Source organism: Heptranchias perlo, chromosome 10 (genome assembly GCF_035084215.1).
Source record: "Heptranchias perlo isolate sHepPer1 chromosome 10, sHepPer1.hap1, whole genome shotgun sequence".
Lineage (NCBI taxonomy): Eukaryota > Metazoa > Chordata > Chondrichthyes > Hexanchiformes > Hexanchidae > Heptranchias > Heptranchias perlo.
The window spans coordinates 16,297,207-16,307,289 of NC_090334.1; the positions used below are offsets into that span (position 1 = coordinate 16,297,207).

The 10,083-nt window shown below is 46.7% G+C and overlaps 1 long non-coding RNA gene across 1 annotated transcript in view; it reads left to right on the plus strand.

The window, feature by feature from the left end:
* The window catches only part of LOC137326101 (uncharacterized), a 52,354-nt gene extending 48,616 nt beyond the window's left edge, over positions 1–3,738 (plus strand). The window contains exon 2 of the long non-coding RNA XR_010964101.1: positions 3,435–3,738. This is a non-coding gene — a long non-coding RNA (uncharacterized lncRNA). The remainder of the gene's footprint in view (positions 1–3,434) is intronic.
* The last annotated feature ends 6,345 nt before the right edge of the window (positions 3,739–10,083 follow it).

Here is a 10,083-nt window from a genome sequence, read left to right on the forward strand (position 1 = left end):
GGGATGATGCCAAGGATGGGGAACGATAGGTATGAGGTGAGAATGGAGATACTGGGGCAATTTCCACTGGGACAAAGAGGCAAAGAAGAGATTTAGTAAAGGTTTTTAAATTATGAAGGGTTTTGATAAATAAAGACTATTTTCTCTGTTTGAGCAGTCAGTGGCGAGGGGCCGTCAGTTAAAATTCTCACTGGGAGTGAGGAGAACGGTTAGGAAATACTTCTTTACACGGAGGGTCGTTGAAGCACGGAATGCTTACCATAGGAAATAGTTGAGGTAGACACCATTTCATCTTTTAAGAGAGAATTGAATAAATATTGGGAAGCAGAGAAAGATATTGGGCTATGGGGAGACAGCAAGGCAGTGTGATTACTTTTGGATTGCACAGACACAATGGGCCAAAAGGCCTCCCTTTGTGCTGTCAACCTCTGTGGTTCAAAAGTGTCCACACAAGATTGGAAAAACGCTGATTTTGAGGGGATGAGAATGGAACTGGGGCAGGTAAACGGGAAAAAATTTTGACAGAAAAAGAAATAGAACAGCAGTGGAAAATATTTAAAACGGTGATCAATAGAGTTCAGGAGAAATATATTCCTCTAAAAAGCAAGAACAAACTAACCAATAATGAAACATCATGGATGCATAAAGAGACAAGAGTAAAATTGAAATTAAAGTAAAAACCATACACTAATTTACACAGATAATAAAGGAGAGGATGACAAAAGGGAATATGAAGAGGTTAGGAATGATGTCAAAAAAACAATTAGGAAAGCAAAGAGGAACTACGAAATTAAATTATTAAGGAATATAAAAAGAAATAGTAAAGTATTTTACAGACACATAAATAACACAAGAAAAATCAGAATAGGGATAGGGCCACTAAGGGATGAACACAATAAACTCACAGGTAATCACAGCGAAATGGCAGAAATATTGAATCGTTACTTTGCCTCTGTATTTACCAGGGAGACTAACAAGGTGGGCAGGACATTAGAAGAGATCGATGTAGATACTAAAACATTTAAGATGAAAAAGGAGGAGATAATTGATAAACTAATCAAACTTAGGGAGGATAAGGCCCTTGGTCCGGATGGATCGCATCCGCGGATATGAGAAGAAGTTAGGGAGGAGATAGCAGAGACACTATTACATATCTATAAAAATTCACTAGAAAAGGGAATAGTTGCTGAGGACTGACAGACAGCTCATGTGATTCATATACTTAAAAAGGGAGATAGAACAAGTCCAGGGAACTATAGACCAATTAGCTTAACGTCGGTGGTAGGAAAGATAATGGCATCTTTACTCAAAGATGTAATAGAAAAACATCTAGAGAACGAAAATATTATAAAGAATAGACAGCATGGATTTCAGAATCCAACCTTATTGAATTCTTTGAAGAAGTAACAGAAAGAGTAGACAAGGGTAATGTAATAGATGTAATATATTTGGTTTTTCAAAAGGCTTTCGATAAGGTATCGCATTGTAGACTCATGACTAAGGTCAGAGCATGTGGAGTCATGGATAGCAAGTTCGCTACAAAATAGAAAAGGGAGAATAGGGGTTAAGGGTAGCTACTCAGACTGGTAAAAGGTGGGAAGTGGTGTTCCACAGGGATCAGTGCTGGGGCCATTGTTGATCACCATTTACATCAATAATTTGGATTCAGGAATCAGAAGTACAATTTCAAAATTTGTGGACGACAGCAAAATGGGGAGTGTAATTAATACATAGGAAGAATGCGTCAAAATGCAAGAAGACATTAATAAACTTGCAGAATGGGCATGTAATTGGCAAATAAATTTCAATATAGATTAGTGTGAGGTGGAGCATTTTGGTCGGAAAAATAAGGAGGCCACATACTGCTTGGATAATAAGAGTCTAACCGAGATAGAGGAGCAAAGGGATCTAGGGGCACAAATACACAGATCACTAAAAGTAGCAACGCAGGTTAACAAGGCAAATCAAGCACTGGGGCTCATTTCTAGGGGGGTAGAATTGAAAAGCAAAGAAGTTATGTTAAACTTGTACAGAACCTTGGTTAGACCACACTTGGAGTATTGTGCACTGGTCTCCATATTAAAGAAAGGATATGGAGGCATTGGAGAAGATGCAAAAAAGATTTACGAGGATGATACAAGAACTGAGAGGATATACTTATCAGGAAAGACTGAACAGGCTAGGACTCTTTTTTCTAGAAAAGAGAAGGCTGAGGGGTGACCTGATCGAGGTCTTTAAGATAATGAAAAGGACTGAAAGGGTAGACGTGGAGAAAATGTTTCCATTTGTGAGGGAGACCAAAACTAGAGGTCATAACTATAAAATAGTCACTAATAAATCCAATAGGGAATTCAGGAAAAACTTCTCTATCCAAAGAGTGGTAAGAATGTGTAACTCACTACCACAAGGAGTAGCTAAGGCAAATAGTATAGATGCATTTACGGGGGAGCTAAATAAGCACATGAGGGAGAAAGGAATAGAAGGGTATCCTGATTGGGTTAGATGAAGTAGGGGTGGGAGGAGGCTCGTGTGGAGCATAAACGCCGGCATAGACCAGTTGGGCCGAATGGCTTGTTTCTGTGTTTGTAGTTTCGATGTAACTCGATGTCTGGGTCCAAGGGCTAACTATGGAAATGCCCAGAAGGTAGTGCACTGACTCAGCAATGTGCTCGATAAACTTTTTTTTCATGCAGCACTTTATACCGTTGATCTTTGGGCATGACCAATGTGAAAGATTGTCCAGGTTTCGGGTCTGATCGTGTAGGTGGAGAGTTTGATTCCTCTTGAGGGGGTTCCTTCTAACTGCAGCCAGACAATGTATCCCCCTGAGGTGGTGCCGAGCAGACTCCAGCCCCTACCGTCAGTGCGGGTCGAGGTACTATAGAAAATAAGCCAGTTAAAGTAAATAATCTATTCACTGAGGCTGAATCAGGAGCAATTCTCTGAAATTCAGTCTCCATTTTTGGCCAACTACCAACAACTGGCCATGTAATAGACAACATCCTCCCTATAGTCGAGCTGCCACATGAAAGAGGCAGGGATTACCCACCTGCAATGCAGCCAAGAAGTCATTGATGTTGCTGAAAATGATAGACACAGCAGTATAGCTGAAAAAGAGCCCTGAACCCAAGCAGCCCCCTGGGTTGTCCATCAGTCTTTATGCAATGCTTTCTCTCTATCATTCTGTATCAAGTTCACTAAACCATACTCTCTGTACACTATGCCAGTATGGAAGTGAATAACTACAGGATTAATGAAGAAAAATTGCAATGAAAATCGCAGCAAAACCAACCGCTCCAGGTCTCTACAGTCACACCGTAAATGAGAGCTCAACTTGGCAGCAATGTCTCTCCAAACCAGCCATCAGAAGGCATACACAGGGGAGCAGTCCCACGGCAACTCTTCTCCATCTAACTTTCCCTTCTTCCTTGTAGGGAACAGCAGGCTTAGAAACACGGCTCAGACGGAGGATTTTTCAGCACGGTGGAACTGAATCGACATCAGCATGCTGTGTCCTCTCAATGTGAAAAGCTATCGCACAAGCTGCAGTCTAACGAGGGGGACTCCTGCACCTCTTTGCTGGCGACATGCTAAAATGACACCGAGTCAACGATCACGCACTGCCAAACTAGTCTGATAATTCGTTTTAGGACTGCAGTTCAAGGCGCGGGAGAGGAATTCTGCTATGCTATCAGTTCCTTGTCGACTGCAGGCATAAATAAAATAAACCTTTCCTTAGCTGTTCTCTTGAGAATTCTGAGAAACTAGGCGTTCCTCTTGACAGCAGAAAGTGCTAATCGTTCTTTGAAATTTCATGAAATAATTGCAGAAGCCTTCAATTAAATCCTAACAAACCACGACAGGATTATTGAAGTACCATGGAAATAGTTAAATGCTCACTGCTGAAGCTCTTGAGGAAAAAGCATTCTGGGGACTCCTAATTCATGACTAGATGTAAAATGTTCATTAGAAAAACATTATAATCTGAGGCTGGAACAAATCATCTAAACTTGGAAGGAAATTACTCGTGACATTTACAGATTTCCGAATGATGTCACGAATGAGGCATGTCGGCATATTATCTGCCACTGTCTGTTTGTCAAAGCAGTTATTATGTGGGTAATCCTACAACTACGCACTGCCGCCTAAGCCATATATCCAAACTCAATGTGGTAATTACCATTCCCCAGCCCTCCGTGTCCCTGCATTTATTGCCAGCTTTAATGTCAAGGGAAGTATTCTCTGCCTTCTCAGAATTGAAACTTGCTTTCTCTCTCCTTATGCTGAAGCTAAAATTGCTTTCTAAATTCAAACCAAAATATTTGCCTGTCCTTAGTTACAAGCACCTCCTCACTTCGATTACGTCGCTGATTGTTTGTATTACAAATAGCACCCAAACGTTGCCTTTTCTAAAGTGTAAGATATTGGGGTAGAGATGTGTCTCGGGCACTGGCGTTAAACGGGCGATATCAGATGGGCCCCATAATATAGGCCCCGCCCGATAGTCAGACGGTATGGGATGGGCCGCCTGTTATAGGCCCGGCCCGATAGTCAGACGGTATGGGATGGGCCGCCTGTTATAGGCCCCGCCCGATATTCAGACGGTATGGGATGGGCCGCCTGTTATAGGCCCCGCCCGATATTCAGACGGTATGGGATGGGCCGCCTGTTATAGGCCCCGCCCGATATTCAGACGTTATGGGATGGGCCGCCTGTTATAGGCCCCGCCCGATAGTCAGACGGTATGGGATGGGCCGCCTGTTATAGGCCCCGCCCGATAGTCAGACGGTATGGGATGGGCCGCCTGTTATAGCCCCCGCCCGATAGTCAGACGGTATGGGATGGGCCGCCTGTTATAGGCCCCGCCCGATATTCAGACGGTATGGGATGGGCCGCCTGTTATAGGCCCCGCCCGATATTCAGACGGTATGGGATGGGCCGCCTGTTATAGGCCCCGCCCGATAGTCACAAGGTATGGGATGGGCCGCCTGTTATAGGCCCCGCCCGATAGTCAGACGGTATGGGATGGGCCGCCTGTTATAGGCCCCGCCCGATAGTCACACGGTATTGGATGGGCCGCCTGTTATAGGTCCTGCCTGGTATTGAGTTTGATTGCAGTCAGTGAAGTTGAATATCGGGCGGGGCCTATAACGGGCAGCCAATCTGACACCACCCATTCTGCACTGCGGCCCAAGGCAAATTTCGATCCGATACTGTTTTACATCGTGTTCAGAGCGGTGCTTTCACGGCTGGTCCCTGACCAACAGTCTCCTGCAGACAGCAGCAACCTTGATATAAACTTGCTCAATGCACTAAGACTGGCTGATAGGAAGACCTGGTAAGAAATGGTCTTTACACTGGCGTTGCCACCAGCTGTGCAAGACCGTGTGTCGGGAGCCAATAGCAAAAGCCCCGCTCTAAAGCCAATGTTAACGAGGAAGTGATTTTTATATTTGAGGAGTGCAGTGACTGCCGATAAACAGCTCCCCAGCTGACAGCTGCATTGCTGATTATAAATGGCCATTCCTGCAGCAATTATTTTCCTGTTGACCCCCAGCGCACAGGTCCCCCACTGAGGGGGTCAATGAATGATGCCTCCAATATCAACAAGGTAAATGTGGGGAGCTAGGCCCATGAGCTTTCTCCCTCCATAGCAATCAGGTCTCCACATTTTGCAGTGGAGCACAGCAGCACTGCAGAGACCAGGGGGGTAATTTTAATCCTCAAGGACAGGTGGGTTGGGGACGGGTGGGAAGGTACAAATTGTAAAAATATAAAACCCGACCACAACTCGACTCCAATGTGCCCACTTCTGGTTTAAACGGAGGCGGGTCGAGGTGCGGGCGACCAAATCGCTCTCAGGAGGCGGGTTGGTTCAGTAAAATCTTTTAAGGCGGCTTCCTCCATTTTAATAACTTTTCTATTTTGAACTCTTGGGGGCCTGGATTTCCGGGCCACGTGATTCTCGCCACGATGACTGAACCCCATCCTCCCACCAACCCCGATGACCGACTGCCCCCCACCCAACTGATGTCCAGACCCAACCCCCCCGATGTCTGACTAACCTGGCATCCATTCCCCAGCTGGTATCCCGTCCAATAGCCTGTCAATCTCACTGGCTGATGTGTGGGAAACCTGCTGAAAAAATTTAAAAGACGTCCTGACGTCAAAATGGGCAGGACGTCTGGGAAACCCATACTTCTGGGTATCCCATCCGGAAATCCTCACCCCCCTACCCCCACCCGGCTCGCTACATTGCTCGGAATAAAAATCCAGGCCCAGCAATCAATAGAAATGTTAACAAGTGAGACAGCAACATACAGGGGGTAATTTTAACCACAAAGAACGGGTGGGTTGGGGGCGGGTGGGAGTTGAAAATAGTTATTTTTCATAACCGCAAAATTTTCGGACTTTGCATTCCCAGTGGGAAGCCTGGACTTTTACCGCCCATGTTAAACCCGAAAGTGAAGCCGGGTTGCGGTCGCGATCCAAAAAATAACTATTTTCAACTCTCACCAGCTCCCAACCCACCTGTTCTCAGGGGTTAAAATGACCCCCACCGAGTTTGTTTCCCCAAGGCAGAAACAATTTTTCACGGTAAAGCATAAGTGCCTCAGGAAGAGTATTTTCTTTTCAAAGTATTCCCCTCGCTTAATCTTAAAGAGGTGAAATAATAAATATTAGTGTCATAAAATCCTGTTGCCTTTGCTGCTTCACAGAGCTCTGCCATTTTGGATCTCCTTCCCTCCTTCGCCACTGCGGTGATGGGAGGAACTCCATACCATCCAGGACAGCTCCATTCATTTCAACGGAAGTCTGGTCTGGGAATGGATCTGAGGGTACCCAGACTCAGGAAATCACACTACTCCTTGCATACCGCTTTCTGGGCTTTGGCAAAAACTTCCTTCAATGGACAGTGCAAATCAAAAGGAAAAGGTGGCAATGCTGGAAATCTGACACAAAGGCTGGGATTTTAACCCCGCTCGCCTGGCGAGAATGGTGCGTGAGAGAGGCTCGAATTTGCAAAACCTAGCTCCCGGTCCCAGCCCGCCACGTGCCCAGCAGTCGCAATTTTAATTTAATCAGGCCATCGACAAGGCTCCTGCCACAGGCAGGCGGGGCCTACTTAACATTCAAAAGTCGCGGCCCTATCACATCATCGGCGCCACCCCGTAAAATTAACCTCACATCAGGGGGAGTCCCGCACCGTCTGCAGCCCGGCAGCAGAATCACGATGGGAGGAGCCGACTGGCCCGAAGAGGCCAAGGTAAGTTTTAATCATTTGTTCCTGTTAAACCTCCTTGTGGGCCAGGAGGAGTAGGAGTGCTCCCTACAGGCCTCACAGGGAATACTCGGGCCTCCCCAACCCCGCCTTCTCCCGGTTGAGCTGGAACCCCCTCCTCCCACTTACTGCCGGGGACTGTTCCCATATGTCCCCGGCTGCAGCCTCCTGTCACCAAATTCACGCTCCCACCCGTCGGCCAGGTAGTGAACGAGCTGTAAGCTTCTACGGTTTGATGTTGAGTGTCAAGCTTACTAAGGCTGCTCGGTGTTTGTCAGCTTTACCCTTAATCGAAGCATCGTTAATGGAGTCTACGTGTTGTTCATTTGTCTATCCGATGTGCAGTCATTCACATTTTTCTGTACTAAACTTCGTCGGCTGTGTTCTGCCCACTTGCATATTTTATCCAACTAATTGTCTCATTTCTGAACTGTCCTCTGATTCTACTACCACTACTGGTTTAGTATTATATGCAAATTTGACCAACTCATTTGAGTTTCTGCCTCCAAGGCAGTGATGTAAATTAGAAACATTACTGGTTGCAACACCGACGCCTGGGGCATCCTCCCCAGTACCTACCCCCTGCCCTGACATAAGTCCTCTAACAAATACCCATTGTTTTCTACACTTCAACTCGTTTGCTAAGGGAAAAGGGGACACAAGGCTTGGAGCCCTCCAACGTCACATGACTTCCAACCTCCAACCGCCCCGCCTGGTCAAACAGCCTTTTCTTCCCCATCACCAATCATTTTACAACTAATAAACCAAAGTGTTCAAAGACAATTGAACACACTGAAAGGAATCTGATGGGAGGTTTGGAAGGGTAGGCCAGATGGACCAAACATTACCATGTTACTATATTCAGGTCAAAACATCAAGGTTAGGAAAAGGAAAGATGTGGTCATGTTAACAAATAAGTGACCACATTCTGAACTGGCCTAAGAATAGGGCAAATGAAAATCCTTGGGCATTTTCATCTGGAATCATTTCTGATGAATCTATCTGGAAGATTGTTACATGCTCTTCCATGTGCAGTTTCAACTGTACCACTTAAATTAAATTGGGCAGGCAAAATTTGCTGATAATCTTTTAAGAAGCAATTAATCTACACAGCATTTTGACTGTGAGGAGACAGTGCTTTGTTTTTCCATTGGGGTAAGTTTAATTGTTTGTTACTTTTGGCATTTCTGAAACCATTAAAAGTAATGAATTGAAACACTGCTCTTCAGCAGAGGGCTCATAAGGTGATTATTTGCTTCGAGGAAAGCAATTATTTTTCACACACACTTTAATGACACTGTATCAGATTATTAGAAGAGGCGTGTGGGTTACCCGCCCAATAAAATCTGTCCGTTCCCCACACGATCGCGGGTCAAATGGAGCCACTTAATTTGGCTTCCAGGTTTGTCGTCCGAAAGCTGCGCAGTGGGCGGACTGCGCACCCGCATCACAGGCTGTCAGCTGGAGGAGCTCTATTTAAAGGGGCAGTCCTCCAATGGCTGCTCCTGGGGCAAACACCCACACACCACAATGGAGCAGCACAGGGGAAAGGCTGCTCCGAGATTTAGTGATGTCTCACTCCAGGTGCTACTGGATGAGGTGAGGAGGAGGAGGGATCTGTTCTACCCGGTGGACAGGAGGAAGAGGCCTGCCTCTGCCACCAAGAAGGCCTGGCTCGAGGTGGCAGAGGAGGTCACCAGCAGCAGCAACATCTCCCGCACCTGGGTCCAGTGCAGGAAGCGCTTCAATGACCTAACTAGGTCAGCCAAATTGAGTATACTTACTCATTCTCCTACACTCCGTCTTCTACATCACCGCCCCCACCCCACAACTCATTCTGCACTGCCAACACTACTCTATCACATCACTCCTCACACCCACTCAAAGCTCATCCTCAACTTACTTGCACTTCCTCAGCACTTCCTCACCTCCCCAATACTCACCCTACCACTACCACTCAATCCAATCCTCATCCAATGTCATGGCTCTGTCTCATACTCACCCTCTGATGGATCTCTTTCACGGTCAGCCGCACCCAAACCAATGCATTCATCGATTGGCCACGTCACCATCACTCACTTATGCGTCTGTACTTTCTCCCCTTATAGGAAAAGAGAGCCCAGAATGCACGGGAGAGGGTGAGGACCGGAGGGGGGGCCTCAACAAATCATCGTCCTCACAGACGGGGAGCAGGAGGCGCTGGAGCTGAGCCGCACCCTCGAGTGCCTGTCCGTCGGGGACGCTGAGACTGGCACCCAACAAACGTCTGGTGACAGAACTTTAACATTCAGCACACACAATATGAATTGATATTAACATGCCTTGCCATCTTCAGCACCTCAGTATGCTCATCGCAACATGACACATCTCTCATCATGCTTAATATTGCCTTCTGTTCTCCTACAGGGCCTTCAGTGACCGCTGTGATGGCAGAGGGCGATTCCTCAGAGGACCTGCTGGCCTCTGAGGGGGCACCATCACATCTGAGCGAGCCATCCACCAGCGCAGGTACACACACCTCGGTGGGTCCCAGTCCGCTGTTAGTTGGGGTCACACATGGTGAGTTACCACGCACATCTGAGCACGAGCAGACACTGGTGGCAGGGGCAGCTGTGGAGAGTCCGTGTCGGTGGGAGCACTCTTCTCCAGGCTCTGCTCAGCTGGACACAGATGCTGAACTCCGGGGGCCATCCTTTAAAAGGAGAATGATCGAGGGGCAGCAGCACATTTGTGAGGAACTAGAACAATAACACAGAGATGGAGGAATCCAAATCCTGCATGAGTGGAATGGTGGCACAGGT